The sequence below is a fragment of the Miscanthus floridulus genome, chromosome 6, assembly GCF_019320115.1.
Source record: "Miscanthus floridulus cultivar M001 chromosome 6, ASM1932011v1, whole genome shotgun sequence".
Classification (NCBI taxonomy): domain Eukaryota; kingdom Viridiplantae; phylum Streptophyta; class Magnoliopsida; order Poales; family Poaceae; genus Miscanthus; species Miscanthus floridulus.
Window position 1 is genome coordinate 100,130,145 of NC_089585.1, and position 18,161 is coordinate 100,148,305.

Consider the following 18,161-nt stretch of genomic DNA (forward strand, 5'->3'; position numbering starts at 1 on the left):
TATAACCGTGATAATTTATATTTTTAATTGTTTTAATTCAAAAATAGGTTTAGTTTATTTACAGAAATGCCATTACATCTTATTTCATGCATAACTTTCGTGTTTTAAGTCCGATTTGATTGATTCTTTCGCTCATGTGTTCGTAGCAATGCGTAGAATAGATTTGTAAGCTTTTCAACTTATGTTTTCACTGTTTGGTGTACTATTCTAATGGAAGTCTATCTTGTATGCATGTAATGATTGATATGATGCTTGATTGATGATTGGATCACGATTAGAGGGTGAGCTATTTGAGGTGACTAAGGACCCCCAGCAAGATCAGCAGTACTCCTAGGACGACTTTGAGGAAGGCAAGCGTACCAAAGGCCCCTTGTTACCTATGAACTATTACCACTTATATTCATGCATGTGTTCAATTTGAAATGCCTTTAAGGACTTTACCTAGATGATTCCTTGTACCACATATCCTTGATACCTGAGGTTGTTGGGTAGGCATTTTGGATAGATGCTGCAGCGTTTAACATGAAATAATTGTTAAACATGATTAAAGGTTATATGCAATGTGATAAAATAGAGCTTTTTAGCAACAGATAGGGGCTAGAGTATGGGGTTGAGTACTCTAGTGCCTCTCCATAAGGATTTAATCCTGAAGCGGCAACCCAGGAGGGACCGTACAACCCCGAGTATCACATGGCTCCGACTTTAACCTATTAACTAGATTATACTAGCTCGTCTGTAGCTCCAGTAAGGGGTAAGAGGGTATCTTTCCTTTTTCTGTTAGGGTGTGCACCATGCTGCGATGCCCACGCGTGCCATTCCTTTGTAGCTACGACTTGTTAGTGCAACTAGCTAAGGGTTTCATAGTGAAACTCTACCACACTTCTTGGGAAGAGGTGTAGTGGGTCTCGCGAACCCCGGCATTGGGAATCATGGCTCAGATGGGTAAAGATGTACAATTTCTGCAGAAATAATTAACCTGTTATAACAGCCATGCTCACGGATACGAGTGGTCTGGATCCTTCAAGATTAGTGGTTACTATGGATGATGGATGGTTGGGAATTGAGATAAACTTGATGATACTTTAATATCACTTGGGAATTGGGACTGTTCATTAAAGTAGTGATTCAGGATGCTAAAATTTGATTAACTAAAATTGCAAACCGCAGTTAAACAGTGTCAAGCCTTTTTGAGCCTCATAGATCCCTTTGATATACTTGCTAAGCATGGTGAGCTTACACTTGCTTTACATCTAATGAAAATCCCGGATGGGTAACAGATAATGGATATGAAGAGTTTTCAGAGGATGTCCAGGACTACTAGGGAGACGTTCACCAGTTGGAGTCCCTATGGCAGTTGGGCTAGTTATTCCACTGTGATTGTAATAATATTGCTTTTGAGCAAACTTTGTATTAACTTTATGATGAGATATGCGATGTAATAAGTACTTTACTTTGATACTATTGCAATTTGTGATATATGTGTGTGTTTGGACATCCTGGGCGCACATATATGAGTACTTGGTTTTGCTATGCAAAATTGGGTGCGACAACCATCTTTTTTGGGTCATTATGATGCTGAGGGATATCTTGATTGGGAGATGACAGTAGAACAAAAGTTTAGTGCCCACCTTGTACCTAAGCAGCATAGAGTTAGACAAGCTACTAGTGAGTTTAAGGATTTTGCCATTATTTAGTGGAATGGGCTAGCTGCACAGAATGCTTTACCTGGTATGTGGGAAGAACTTAAGGTAGCTATGCGTGATCGTTTTGTTCCTCCTTCTTATCATAGAGACTTGTATAAGAAATTGATGCATTTAGAACAAGGAGATAAATCTATACAGGATTACTATGGTGAGCTCCAAAAGGGATTGATACGCTGTAGTGTTGTGGAGGGAAACAAAGATGCCATTTGTTGTTTTTATTCGGGTTTGAGGTGTAAGATTCAGGACATTATTGATTATAAAGAATTTAACACTGTCAACCAGTTGTTTTAGTTTGCTATGCTTGTAGAAAAGGAATTGCAGGGGTGTGAACAGCAGGGCAAGAGCAAGGTTAGCACCAGCACATACACGTCACGCTCGGCACCATCTTTGGGGCTGACCAAGCCAACCACTTTTCGGGCGCCTCCACCAGTGAGCAAGCGACCAACAGCCTCTAGAGTTTCCGCTACACCTAAGGCACCTCTCGCATGACCTTCAGATTTAGGTAAAAATTCTTTGTAGGTGCCTACCAAGAGTTCCTCATCCGTTGCATCGACGGGACACACTTCGGGTATTCAGTGCCACCGCTGCCTTGGCATTGGCCATGTGCAGAAGGACTGCCCAAGTTAGCGGGCATATATTGCTACAGAAGATGGTTACATCAGCACCTCTGACATTGAGGATGAAGAAGACCATGATGCAGATGAGGACGATAGCGAAGTCCTTGGTGACGAGGCCACGATGTCCTATAGGAGCATCATTGTACAGCGGGTGCTCAGCTCACAAGTCCAGCAACTTGAGAAGGTACAACGCCATAACTTGTTCTAGATTTTCTTCGTCATCAGTGACCGTCGAGCACGTGTCATTATTGATGGAGGTAGCTGCAACAATTTGGTGAGTTTTGATTTGGTCAAGAAGCTTAGCTTGACCACACGCCCACACCCATGTCCATACCATATTCAAAGGTAACACAAACTTGCAGAGTTTCATTTTCTATTGGTTCTTATGTTGATTCTGTTGATTGTGATGTGGTACCTATGCAAGCTTATTCACTCTTATTGGGTCATCCTTGGAAACATGATAATGATGCTACACACCATGGTAGAAGTAATAAATACACTTTTGTGCATAAAGGAAAGAAAATTAATTTGGTACCTTTGACCCATGCTTAAATTGTACAAGCTGATAGAGAATACGCTGCTAGTTTCAATGATGTTCAATCTGAAAATTAGTAAGTTGCTAATTCTATTTTCCCACCTAAAAAGGATAAGTCTACATCTATTTCTAAGGCTGAGGGGATTAAATTGAAGGGTGGTGTTATGCTTGCAACAAAATGTGACTTTGCTGAAATTTCTGATGATGATATTTGCTATGCTTTGGTATGCAAATGAGCTATGTTTTCGCTTGATGATATTGTTAGTTTGGTACCTCCTGCTGTCACTAATCTTTTGCAGGAGTATGAGGACATTTTTCCAGCTGAGATACCCCTAGGGCTACCACCTATGAGAGGGATAGAGCATCAAATCGATTTGATTCCGGGAGCGACCTTGCCCAACCGAGCTGCCTATCAAACCAATCCTGAGGAGACTAAGGAAATTCAGCGGCAAGTCCAAGACCTTTTGGACCGTGGGTATGTACGTGAAAGCCTTAGTCCTTGTGCCATTCCTATATTTTTGGTTCCTAAGAAAGATGGAACTTGGCGTATGTGTGTTGATTGTAGAGCCATCAATAATATTACTATTTGGTATCGTCATCCTATTCCTAGGCTAGACGACATGCTTGATGAGTTGTGTGATTCTATAATTTTCACTAAGATTGACTTGCAAAGTGGCTACCACCAGATTAGAATGAAACTTGAAAATGAATGGAAAACTGTGTTTAAAACCAAATTCAGGTTGTATGAGTGGTTAGTTATGTCTTTTGGTTTGACAAATGCACCTAGCACTTTCATGCGCTTAATGAATGAGGTTTTAAGAGCTTTTATTGGACATTTTGTGGTAGTTTACTTTGATGATATATTGATTTACATCAAGTCTTTTGATGAACGTATGGATCACTTACGTGCTGTTTTTAATGCTTTACATGATGCACGTCTATTTGGTAACCTTGAGAAGTGCATCTTTTGCACGGATCGAGTTTCTTTTCTTGGCTATGTTGTAACTCCATAGGGAATTGAGGTGGACAAGATGAAAATTAAAGCCATAAAGAGCTGGCCGGTTCCCCAAACTGTCACCCAGGTGAGGAGTTTTCTTGGTCTTGTAGGATTCTACCACCGCTTCGTCAAAGATTTCAGCACCATTGCTGCCCCATTACATGAGTTGACGAAGAAAGGAGTGGTGTTTCATTGGGGAGAGGCACAAGAGGAGTCCTTTGACACTTTGAAGGACAAGCTTACACACGCACCATTGCTGCAACTTCCAAATTTTGGTAAGACTTTTGAGCTAGAATGTGATGCTAGTAGAGTTGGCATTGGTGGTGTTTTGATGCAAGATGGTAAACCAGTTGCTTACTTTAGTGAAAAATTGCATGGTCCTGTTCTTAATTATTCCACGTATGATAAATAATTGTATACACTTGTTCATTCTTTAGAGATGTGGCATCATTATTTGTGGCCTAAAGAATTTGTTATTCATTCTGATCATGAATTGCTTAAGTATCTTTGCTCTCAAAATAATCTGAATCATAGGCATGCTAAATGAGTTGAATTTATTGAATCTTTTTCTTATATTATCAAACACAAGAAAGGGAAGGATAATGTGATTGCTGATGCTTTGTCTAGAAGATATACATTACTGTCCCAACTTGATTGCCGAATTTTTGGTCTTCAATCCATTAAAGAACAATATGCGCTTGATCCTGATTTTAAGGATGTGTTGCTTAATTGTAGAGAGGGACGCACATGGAATAAGTTTATGATTAGCGATGGGTTTCTGTTTAGAGCTAACCACCTATGCATTCTAGTTGGTTCTGTTCGTCTTTTGTTGTTGTAGGAGGCACATAGAGGCGGATTGATGGGACATTTTGGTGCCAAGAAGACGGAGGAGGTGCTGTCCACACACTTCTTTTGGCCAAGGATGAGGCGAGATGTAGAGGGGTACGTGGCTCAGTGTGCCACATGTCAAAAAGCTAAGTCGCGGTTGAACCCACATGGTTTGTATATGTCTCTTCCTGTTTCTTCTACTCCTTGGGCAGATATATCTATGGATTTTGTGTTGGGATTGCCAAGGACTAAGAGGGGGAGGGATAGTATTTTTGTGGTGGTTGATCATTTTTCTAAGATGGCACATTTTATTCCTTGTCATAAGAGCGACGATGATGTTCATATTGCTGACCTTTTCTTTCAAGAAATCGTTCGCTTGCATGGTATGCCTTCTACTATTGTTTCAGATCACAATGCAAAATTCTTGAGTCATTTTTGGCGCATGTTGTGAAATAAATTGGGGACCAAGCTACTATTTTCTACAACATGTCATCCCCAAACTGATGGGTAAACTAAGGTTGTGAATCAAACATTGTCCACCATATTGAGAGCCATTTTGGAGAGCAATTTTAAGATGTGGGATGAGTGTTTGCCGCATGTGGAGTTTGCATATAACAGGACAGAACATTCCACCACCAAGGTAAGTCCTTTTTAGGTAGTGTATAGTTTTAACCCCCGTGCTCCTATTGATCTTTTGCCTTTACCTACCACTGAGAGAATACATAGTGATGCTAGAGAGCGTGCTGATTTTATTCGTAAGTTGCATGAAACAACTAAAGCAAATATTGAAAGAATGAATGAAAAGTATAGAATTGCTGGTAGTAAAGGTAGAAAAGAGATTAAACTTGAACCGGGTGATTTGGTTTGGTTACATTTGAGAAAAGATAGATTTCCTGACTTGCGTAAGTCTAAATTAATGCCAAGAGCAACTGGTCCTTATAAGATCATTGAGAAAATAAATGATAATGCCTACAAATTTGAATTGCCACCCGAGTTCGGGGTTAGTCCCACCTTTAACATTGCAGATTTGAAACCTTATTTAGGAGAAGAAGATGAGCTTGAGTCGAGGATGACTCTAATTCAAGAGGGGGAGGATGATGAGGACATCACTTCTTCAGAGGTACCCACTGATCCTTCAACCGTCATGCAAGGTCCAATGACCCGGGCTCAAAAGCGACAACTCAATTTAGAGGTGAGCTCGTTCTTAAGCGATACTTTTCATACTTTTGAGAATAGACTACTACCTAATGATGTTATCTTGCTCAGGAACATTGGAGAGGGTCATGAAGGACTTAGAGGAAGTGGTGGAGGTGATGATGACCAGCAAGGACGTCCAACACAAGCCGGAGGCCCAGTCCAACAAGAATTCGAGTCTGCCTCGGCCTCTAGGACTATTCTGTCTTAAACTGGTCACCCAAGACACATCTAGACTCCGTTTTCAATGATCCACATATGGATAGAAAGCTAATTTGATAAGGAAGCCCATCCAAGTGGTCTCACGTCAAAATCAGTTTGGAGTCAACAGGAATCATCGAAACAAGTCAGCATCTAGAATCTGTCAGGGTGCTGCGACACTGTCTTTTGGTCCGTTGGACCGTGTATCATGTTTGGGCCCATTAGAGGCGCGTCCAGGGGTCTTGCATGACCCTAGAGTCTTCATAAACAGCCACCACTCCTCCATTAGGGTTCGGGTTTTGCTTAGATTAATCTGTCAAGAACAGTTTCGCCGTTCATCAGTTTGTGAGACCCCAACTTCGTGAGTTTAATCATTCATCTGCAATTTGGTTGTGTTCTTTCTTGTTCTTGCTTGTGTTCTTCATTGCGCAGGCAGGGATTAGCCTTCTTGGTGAGGTCAACCTAGTCCATGACTCGGTTGATAACCAGAGGAGCTATGGTGCTAAGATTGCAGGGTTCAATCTTTCGATCTGAAGCTAGATCGGTGTGTCATTCTTCGCCACAACGATAGTTACCACCACCTGACGGAAGATCGGGATCCCCATTTCCATTAAGTTGTTTATGTTACTAGTGCGTGATATGTCTATTAATTTTACTTTGAATATATACATGTGCTTTCATATTGCATAACAAGTAGTTCAAATTTTACAATGCTACATAATGTTAATTTGAATTTTGTTAATTTGAATACTCTAACGCTTTGTTTATCAATTTGTAACAGGATGGCCCCCCATGCAGCACCCGTTGTACCCCATTCTTGAGGTGGAGTACGACGACCAGCACCGAGCACACATCTTGAGTGACAACGATGCAGAGGTGGTCTTGCCTCCTTTGAGGCCCCGCACGCACACCAGGGCGTACTAGTGGGATGAGCATTACATGCCGTACATATGGCGTGCCGGCTTCCTCGAGCTTGTCCGTGTTGTCAACCATGGTCTTCCACCCCTTGACCCAGCACTACTTACTGCAGTTGTAGACAGGTGCGAGTGTATTCTTTGTACGTAAACTTTCTTGTAACAAATTTGAGGCAACTAACAGCCGTTCTATTCTTATAACAGGTGGAGGCCTGAGACCCACACGTTCCACCTACCATGTGGTGAGATGACCTTGACCATGCAGGACGTGAAGGCTATTTTTGGCCTTTAGTTGGGGGGACTTCCAGTGATAGGGATAGTTGACAACGATCACTAGAGGGAGCTGGTGGCTCAGTTTATTGGCTTTCTTCCACCGGACGGCGAGGCTTCCAAGAAAAATAAGTGAGTAATTCAAGCCTATTTAATACTTACATTGCTTTCCTGCAGCCATCAAGTCTTATTTTTTTGGGTCAATTTTAGGAAAAGTTCTAGTGTTTTGTCGTCCTGGATCACATAGTGTTTTGATTACTTGGACCCATAGGCTGAGGAGGCTCTGATCGATAGGTTCACTCAAGTGTGGCTCTGGCACTTTCTTGGTGCTTTCCTCTTCCCAGACACCTCAAGCAACACCATCAGCTGGATCTTTCTTGACATACTATGCTAGCTGTGGGAGAACATAGCGGCGTACAGCTGGGACAGTGTAGTCCTAGCATGGACATATTGACAACTATGCGTTGTCTGCCGTCACACCTCAGGATATGCGAACCTTGGGGTTGCTCCTACCTACTCCAGGTTTGGTGTTGGGAACGATGGCCTATTGGGAGGCCCCTTAATAATGGTTTACCGGTAAGTACTTCGGTTCACTATATTCTTTGAGGCAGTTACATATGATGAGATTATGAATGACTAATTCATTATCGTGTTCAATGCAGCGATGGAACAGGCAGGATACAATCCCTACAGCTCTATTTATCTAGATAGAATCAGAGTTAGTTAGAGGGAATGCGGGGCGCAAGTACATGAAGTACACAGACGGTCTCGACGTCCTGACACATCACCAGGTTACGCTCTCTTTACTATCATACCTATGTCTTGTTCGATGTATACTATATCACAACCTAACTCAATTATGAAATTTCAGGTGCATTGGTGTCCTTGGGATGTTCCGGAGCTCCAGTACTATCTCAGTCCTGTCACTAGGGACGAGTCAGACGAGTATTGCTATGACGTCCCTCTTATTTTCTTCCATGTGGTCGAGATTCACTTGCCCATCAGGGTCTATAGACAGTTTAGAAGAATGACAGGCTACCCACCACCGCTTTACTCCACCAACCAAGCATTGCACGGGTGTGTTATCGATTAATAACAAAGCTACAATTCGGAGGTGTGTGGTACAACTAACATCGTTTTGTTGCAGGTATGACCGTAGGAAGAGGTACAAGACCAAAAATTGGCGCGTGACACACAGTGCGCACATCCATTTATGGCAAAACAGGGTACGACATCCGGTCCATGCGGGTCTTCCACATGACTAGCACACCTTCGACGAGTACCTACGGTGGCTTCACAGGTCTACGAGGACACATATCAAGCCCTTGTACACTGAGGAGGCGATTGACGAGGACTTAAAGGAAGATGTCATCGAAGATGTGTACGACGTTACCACTAGGGAGGACACACAGCTACAGAGAGCCCCGCTTCAAAGATACGTGGTAAGATACATGAATGGTATAATTTGTTATCCTTTTGGTATTAAGTATGTGTACTAAAACTGTCCAACCGTGTTTCTGTACCCAGGCGACACAATTGTCAAGGTTGTCCAACGAAGCAGCATTTTAGCTTCACGAGTCTAGAGGGCAGGGGCCAGGCATTCTCGCGACTTTTGTGGAGGTAAACATAAACTTGTCCATTCCAAAAATGTTTGTTCAGTGTATATGCATTTGGGAAATGCACTAACTTTAATGTCTATTTATGTAGAAGGTGAAGAAGAGCTGCAGGAAGCTAGCTCAGAAGCTAAGCTGCATGGACACTCCTTATGAGGAACCGCCACTCCCAGCGTGGTCGGGTGGCACGTCTTTAGCCTCTTTGAGGACACCAGCCGGCTCTTCTCAGCAGATGACAGGTGCCACTTCCATGGTGCGTACACCACCACATCATAGCGCTGGGAAGGACCCTGCAACCGAGGATGATGAGGACGACGATGACGAGGATGATGACCCCTCAGGCTTCCGCAAACAGCATGACCAGTGGGAAGATTGGGCGTAGGATGAGATCGGCATGTCTCAGCTAGGTGGTGCCCTGCTTGGTACCCAAGGAGCCACACAGTTACTAACAAAGGTAGTTTCTTTAAATACGTATGCTCCATGAACTAATGATCATAAAGAATTATAAGTAATCGTGCGTATCATATACTTGCAGGGTACGAGCCATACGCACCATCGACATAACCATACCGATGTTGGCTACACTCCCAATGTGTTGCCAACAAATCCGAAGAGACAAAGGTGTTCGAGGGATCCTTACACTCCTGGGTCTTAGTTTGTTAGGTCAAACTATTATTGGCGTCCGAAACTTGCAGGCTAAGTTGGTTATGCTATGTCGAACTTATGTCAAACCAATGAAAATTTTGTGGTAGCTTGTGAACTTGCGCACGGACTTCATTTATTTGCTTCATATTCGTTTCTATGCATCGCGGCAGCACTGCTGTCATGATTAGCTTTCCTAGCGTCCCAAGATAGTACACAACAGATGAGCACCGAATAACAATTGAGGATCGCAACTTTATAGTGCATTTCTATCTATTCTATGGAGCTGAAAAGATAGACAGGGAGGAGGAGGCTAGAAGTCGAAAGCATCTGATGAACTTCCACGATGAGTGCGTATGTATATATCCTATAAGTTGTTAAGGAGCAACACCACGAGTCCACGAGTGCTTGTGATCGATTGATTCACCTATAATTAATGTGAGAGGCGTGTAAGAGGGAACTAAAGACAAGTCATTACGGTGGTTAATATGGGCAGTTATTGAAAGGGAAAACACATGAAACATACATCTAAAACGCGTGAAACATCCGGTTGCAAAAGGCTCATCAACACGAAGCTCGACGCTGGCGCAGAGTTCGATGCCATGGAGTGACGGGGTGGTCGTCGGTGCGAAGTTCATTGGTGACACAGGCCTCGGTAGTGGCCGCAATAGGTGGATGGGCGTGTGGCCATAGCGAGTGGCATAGTTCCAAGCACGAGGCACGGTGGAGGTGGTAAACCGTCCAGGTACCGCCACGCCATGCGCCGTGGCGCGGCACTGCCACGCCAAGATCGGTGGCGCAATAGGCCCTGCCACATCAACGGTCGTGATTCCAGTCGTCGTCACATCAGCCAGCTGCCGCGCCACCATGCATGACGCGGCATAGGCATTTGGCCACGCCAGGGCAATAGGCGCGGCCAAAAGTGTTAGTTTAAAAAAAACCGACCGTGTTAGATTTAAAATTAGTTTTCAAAAGTGTTAAAATAAAAAAAAACAATCTTGTCGGCATGCCTTTGGCCTTTATCATGGATCGAGCCATGCCGACCACCGTCTGATGCTGCCACTCCACCACGCTATTCTGTTGTGGCGAGTACGGCGTGGTGTGGTGTCGCGCCACACCCTGATCTGCACAGTACGCAGCGAACTCCACCGAAGTGAATTTGCCACCGTGATCAGTCCTCAGCACGCAGAGCTTCTTGCCGCTCTTGGCCTCCGCGCACATCTTGAACTTCTTGATCGCCACCGCCGCTTTGTCCTTGCTCATTAGGAGTTGCAGCCACATGTAGCGACTGCAATCATCCACGAGCAGGAGAAAGTACCGCCGACCACCGTTTGTGGCTGGTGTGGTCAGCCCGTAGAGGTCGTCGTGGACGAGCTCAAGAGCATCCTTCACGTGATACTTGGCCGTCTTTGGGAATGGTAGCCTCCTTTGCTTCTCGACCAGGCAGCTGTCACACAGCTCGCCTCCGTGCTTAATGTGGGGTAGCCTTGGACCATCTTCTCTAGCCGACCAAGCGCGTCGAAGCTGAGATGTCTGAACTGAGCATGCCACATCCACAGTTCCTCGGTGTGCCTTGCCGCTAGACACATCGATTGCTCTACCTTCAGGTCGAGCAGGTACAACTGGTTCAGGGACCTCTTCACCTTGACAAGAAGTCATCGCTCCCGGTCCCTGATTCTAAGGACTCCATCTTTGATCAGTACATCGCAATCACGCTCATCAAGCTGACCAATGCTGATGATGCTGGAACGCAGCTGTGGGATGTAATATACATCCATTAGCGCGTGGTGCTCCCCGTTCTGGTACCTGAAGATGATGGTGCCGCGTCCTTGGATTGCCACCTGTGAGCCATCACCAAACTTCACCGTACCGGTAACATCGTCGTCGAGCTCGGAGAAGGCTGCCTTGGAGCCCATCATGTGGTTGCTGGCACTAGAGTCTAAATACCACCGCTGCTCCTAGTCAGCGTCCACACATCCAAGGTGGACTTGGGCGCGTGGTTCATCGAGGTTGACAGCCTTCAGGGCCTTTCCAGGTCCTTCCACCATCGTCACCTCTTCCTTCTCCTTGGCCTCAACGTCGTGCAATGCACAAAACGTCGCCATCAGGATAGTGGCCTCATCATCATCATCAGCTTGCGCAAGATGAGCCTCAGCCTTTTTTCTCCAGCTTGCGATTTGGGCACTCTCGTGCCTAATGGCCCATCTTCTCGCAGCGCTAACAGGCGTTGGGGTCGACCTGCTTCTTCTTCTCCGAAAAAGCCTTACCGTGGCGTTTGCCATCGCCACCGCGGCTGGAGGAGGCTACCTTCCCGGAGTTCCTCCGAGCAGCTCACTCCTCTTCTGTCAGCAACAGTTTGCCGCTATCCTTTGTTGTTGTCGCCTGCTCTAGGCGCTCTTTCACCGCCCGCAGATGACCTATCACATCCTCAATGGTGAGGGTGAACAAGTCCAACATCGTCTATATAGAGAGAGCGATCTGGATGTACTTTACTGGCACAGAGTGGAGGTACTTGGAGACTGCCTCCTCTTCGTCGATGGTGACGCCGTGGCTCTTCAGCTTGCTGATGAGCATCTGCAGGCGTACTCTTGCTTTAGAAGCTAGACCGTCGTCTTCTTTGCGCGGTCGGAACCGACGCGCATCGCCGCAATATCCTCCCACGCCTCCTTAGCAGAGCTCTTCGCCCCCAACGACTCCCTGTACTCCGTCGGTACAGCAACGAGGATAGCCTCCAACGCTGATATATTATCTTCCTTATTATCGGTGCCCTTGTCAACAACATTCCAAAGCCGTCGGGCTCTGAGCTTGACGTTTATGGTCACCGACCACTCTCCATAGTTGGTGCGAGTCAGCGTTGGCCAACTGGTGCCGTTGACCTCCTGCACCGTGCGAACAACGACCTCCGGTCGTGGCTAGATAGCCACAGCAGTGCCACTGTTGTCATCCATTTTCGAACCGTTCGTCATCGCCAACGGTTAGTCCAACGACGATGCTTGTACAACTCTGATACCACTTGTTAGCCCATAGGATCACCGGCTCAGGTGAGTCGACCACTCACCAGTCTTGCCGACCATGGCCGAGCACGACCGAGACTGTCCGACCACACACGCTATGGCTCGATGTAGAAGAAGAGAGAGAACAGAGCATACACACAGTACAGACACCAGCGTTGGCCGAAGTCCTGTATAGAAGATAGCAAAACTGAACTCTCTTTATTGAGTTGCAGTGGCAAACTATATATACAACTCTATCCATCTAGTCCTAGTACAGCTGTCCTGCTGCAACAGTGATTAGATAACGCAGCAGGACTGACTTTTGCGCCTGTCCCTGCATGTGGCTACAGTCCGGCAGGTGAGCCGTTCGGCGCCTGCCTCTACGGCGGCTACAGTACTACAGTAGGAAGCATTTTTAGTACCGTATTCCCTTGTTGTGTGTTCACACGAGGAAGCAGCCCAACAAAGTCCCTCTCCTCGGACTGCTCGGATCATGCTCCGCTGTTGCTACAGCTTAAGACTGAACCCTGGGCCATGCCACGCTTCTGGTTTGAGGCTTTCTAGGTTAAGTTGGATGGCTTCGATGATGTAGTCCGGCAGGCGTGGGACTGTGATCTGGCCGGCGTGGATGCATGTCGCGCCGCGCACTGCAAAAGCCCTTAAGAGCTGGAGTATGCACAATGTTGGCAGTGTTCGCCTCCAGCTCTTCATGGCCCGGGAAATTATTGGCCAGCTCGACGTCGTGCAGGAATCCAGGGTACTTTCCTCTGATGAATTGTCGCTGAGGGACGAGCTCAAACGGCACAGACTAGGACTGGCGTCGTTGGCGCGAACGATCGCGCGCCACCGCTCGAGGATACGGTACCTGGAAGAAGGGGATGCCAACACGAAATTTTTTCACCTTCAGGCGTGCCACCGAAGCCGTAAGAATCATATGCCCTCTATCCATCACGAGGGCCAATGGTTCTCGGCAGAGGAGGCCAAACAAGGCGTCATTTACACCTACTACAAGGACATTCTGGGGACATCCTTTCAGCGACTGCATTCCCTACACCTCGATGATCTTCTTCCTCGGCTTGACCTCACCGGCATTGATGCCTGCTTCACCGAGGATGAGATCTGGGCCACGATAAAAGAGCTGCCTCCTGATCGGGCACCGGGGCCTGATGGATTCACTGGCCAGTTCTACAAAGTCGCGTGGGGGGTCATTAAACACGACATCATCCGCGTGTTCACTGCACTATGGTCGCTTGATGCCAGGAGTTTCCACCTTCTGAACGGCGTTCTGATGGTTCTTCTACGCAAGAAAGACGACCCAACACGCCTGAAAGATTACAGGCCTATAAGCCTTATGCACAGCGTTAGCAAGCTGTTCGCCAAGTGTCTGGCCAAACGCCTGGCAGCGAGACTAAAGGACATCGTCGCACCGAACCAGAGCGCGTTCATCAAGGAACGATCGATCCATGAGAATTTCAGGTCGGTCCAGTTGGCTTGTCGTTGGCTTCATGCCAAGAACTTCCCTGCTGTGCTGCTCAAGGTGGACATCGCGAAGGCCTTTGATTCAGTTGCCTGGCCGTTCTTGCTTGAGGTGCTTGAGCACATTGGTTTCCCCAGGCGTTGGACTAACTGGATCTCCATCTTGCTATCCACGGACAGCACCAAGGTGCTACTCAATGGCAGGCCGGGCGATAGAATAACTCATGCTCGGGGGCTCAGGCAAGGAGACCCAATCTCACCGATGTTGTTCGTGATTGTCATGGAGGCTTTGAACTCGCTCATCCGTGAGGCTGATCGCCGCGCGGTGTTGTGCCCACTGCCTGGTCGGTCGATTGTGCACCGTGCCTCACTCTATGCGGACGACCTCGTCGTCCTGGTCGCGCCGGTGTATGGTGATCTCGATTGCCTGCACCAGATACTTCAGCTGTTCGCTGGCGCGTCTGGACTGGTCACCAACATCGACAAGTGCGTCGCTACCCCGATACGCTGCAGTGAGGAGATGGTGGCCACGGTTCAACAAGTGTTCCCCTGCGTGGTCAGCCCGTTCCCTTGCAAGTACCTGGGCATACCTCTCTCGCTCACACGACTAAGAAGATCGGAGGAACAGCCGCTCATCGACTCAATCGCGGCCAGGATTCCGACGTGGAAATCGGGGTTGCTCACTCACGCGGGACGCGTCCTACTCACCAAGGTGACACTGTCGGCGATCCCGGTTCACCTTAGCATCGCTTGCTGCCTGTCTGCGTGGGCAGTTAACTAGATCGACAAGAGATGTCGCGCGTTCCTCTGGGCGGGTACCGAGTCGGTGTCAGGTGGCAAATGCAAAGTAGCATGGACAACGGTGTGTAGACCAACATGCCTGGGAGGCCTCGGCGTCCTCGACTTACGTTTCTTTGGCTTCACCCTACGGTTCCGTTGGGAGTGGCTAAGACGCACGCAGCCGGATCGTTGCTGGACGCGCTTGCCGGGCAGAACCGAGAAGAACGTCGAGGCAATGTGTGCGCCGTTAGTCTGTCGGTCGTGCATGGAGATGGTGGATCGGCAAGGATGTGGACGGACTCCTGGGCACCTGTTGGTCCATTACGCCTCTATGCGCCTGACTTGTTCGCGGCTGTCTCCAGAAGAGGCAAGCAAAGGACCGTCAAGGATGCTCTACAACAGAATCGTCGGGCGCGCGACGTCGTGGGCGCGCTCACCACGCAGGTCCTATGTCAGTACCTCAGTGTGTGCCGGCTAACGCGTCAAGTGGCTCTGGATCCTGTGATCTCTGACAGGTTGGTCTGGAAGTGGTCGCCTGACGGCAAATACTCGGCGTCCTCCACCTATCGCGCTTTCTTCGCGGGTTCCACGTCGTTGTTTGGAGCCAGGGAGCTCTGGAAGACCAAGGCGCCACCGAAGGTAAAATTTTTCTTCTGGATCGCCTTGCACCGATGGCTATGGACTGCGGAACGGAGGAAGCGACACGCCCTTCAGGATAATGACGAGTGCGCGCTCTGCGGCCAAGAGAAGGAAACCGTCGCGCATCTTCTGCTCGGGTGCGTTCTCGCCAGACAGCTTTGGTACTGGCTGTTGGAGTCCGTCGGCCTGGTCTCGTTGGTGCCAGAACGGCCGAAGGACCTGGGACATTGTGGCTGCATCAGAGATTGAGGCCGCACCCGGATGCGCGACAGTTTGCTGTTGCTCATCTCCTGGACGCTTTGGAAGGAGAGAAACGGGCGTACGTTCCATGGTGTAGCCTCACGTCTAGAGATCATCTACAAGGCAGTGGTTGAAGAAGCTGAGGATTGGATTCAAGCCGGCTTCTCCGCGTTAGCGGCAGTCTGCCCTCTGTGCTCGCGACATTGTTGGCGCCGGCTGCCGGAACAGCTTACCGACGGCGATCTCTCAACGCTCGGCGTCTGCGCTCGCACACGACGTCGCCTGCTCTCGCTCCGCTCGCTCTGTAACTGAACAAAACGCAAATGGCGCTGCCAAACGTTGCAGCTTTTCTAGCTTTCTTTTTCTCTATTTATTTACGGTGATTACACGATCTGAGACCGACGATCCCCCCCAGCCGTGCACGCCTCACGCTGCGTCGTGCCCGCCTTTAGCGCGGGGATGTTTCCTACATGCACGGCGGTGACCACTCATAGCCGCACCACGAACGCAGCGTGGTTCTGGCCTGTTCTACACCGCTCATCTCACATGCAGCTAAGTTTAGTAATTGAAACATGCTAATGCAACTTCCTAATTACAGAATGATGCTAAGTGCACGAGATTGACAACATTTCACCCCCTAATCTCGCTGCACCTCTATCACACTCAGCTGCTGACGGAGCTCGACGAACCTGACACGCCCAAGCGCCTTTGTCAGTATGTCTACAAGCTGTTCTCCTGTGCTCACATGATCAATATCAACTTCTCCTCTGTCGACACAATCTCTGACGAAATGATACTTTGTGTCGATGTGCTTACTCCTTTCATGGTAGACTGGGTTCTTGCTTAGAGCAATAGCCGATTTGTTGTCAACCAACAGCCTCACCTTTGGTGCTTGTATTCCTAGCAGTTCACCCAATAATCGACTGAGCCAAATGCCCTGACAGGCTGCATTTGCACTGGCAATGTATTCTGCCTCGCACGATGAGAGTGCTACCACTCTCTGCTTCTGTGACACCCAGGTCACTAGACTGTTCCCCAACAGAAACACTGAACCGCTTGTGCTCTTCCGGTCATCAACATCACCAGCTAAGTCACTGTCACTGTAACCCAGCAGCTTAGTTTCAGTTGTGCCCAACTTGTATACACAGCCATAGTTCACTGTCCCTGCCAAGTACCTTAGAATCTGCTTGACAGCTGCCCAGTGTCTTGCTCTTGGATCTTCCATGAATCTGCTAACAATCCCAACAGCAAAGGCAATATCTGGCCTTGTGTTCACTAGGTATCTCAGGCTCCCAATCATACTTCTGTATTTGGTTTTGTCGACTGATGGTGACTCATCCTTCTTGCTCAGTTTCAACCTGTTCTCCATTGGAACACTGCAGGCATTGCAGCCTTTCATTCCTGCCTGCTCCAATATTTTCAGAGTATATGAGCTCTGACATAATGTGGTCATCCCATCAGTTTGATTCACCTGAATTCCCAGACAGTAACTTAGCAGTCCCAAATCACTCATACTAAAACTTCTCATCATCTCCTCCTTGAATGCATTAATGATTTTCTTGCTGGACCCAGTGATTATTAGATCATCTACATAGACCCCAACTAGCAATAATTCTGTGCCTTGACTTCTTCTGTACACAGCATGCTCAAGTGGGTTTCTGACAAAACCGAGTTTCAGCAATTCTTTGTCAAGCCGAGCATTCCAAGCTCTTGGAGCCTGACGAAGTCCATACAAAGCTTTCTTCAGTTTGAGTACCATGCCATTGCCATTCTTGACAACAAACCCAGGAGGTTGCTGAACATACACCTCCTCACTCAGATCACCATTCATAAACGCTGATTTCACATCCATGTGATGCACTTGCCATCCTCTCTGTGCAGCTAGAGCAATCAGCAGTCTTACTGTCTCAATTCTTGCCACTGGGGCATAAACCTCATCAAAGTCCACCCCCTCACGCTGGGCATACCCCTTTGCAACTAACCTAGCCTTGTGTTTGTTGATCTTCCCATCAGGATCTCTTTTGACTTTAAAGACCCATTTAAGCCCAATGGCTCAGTGTCCAGGTGGTAGCACTGACAGCTCCCATGTTTTGTTGGTTTGAATTGAGTTCATTTCAGTGACCATAGCATCCCTCCAACACTGTTCTTGCAATGCCTCTTCCACACTTCTAGGTTCCTCTGCAGCAAGATAACACAAGCCACTATACTGAAAATCATGAGCTTCTTCAGTCTCATCATACAGACTCTGCAGTGTTCTGAATCTCCCTTCTCCACTTCCAGAGTTTTCTGCATTAGAGGGTGGTGTGGCAAAAATCATCTCTTGCTCAACTGGACTGCCAGGTGGTGTGTTTTTATTTGATCCAGCACTAGAATCAGTGTTAAACTGCCATTGATCATGAGTAGCTGGCTCTGAATCAGACCAGCCTGCTGCTTCAGCTCCTTCAGTTTCAGTGACTGCACTGTCAGTTACTGTTCCTTGTCTGGCAACAGTGTAAAACTCTACATCAAAGACAGATGCT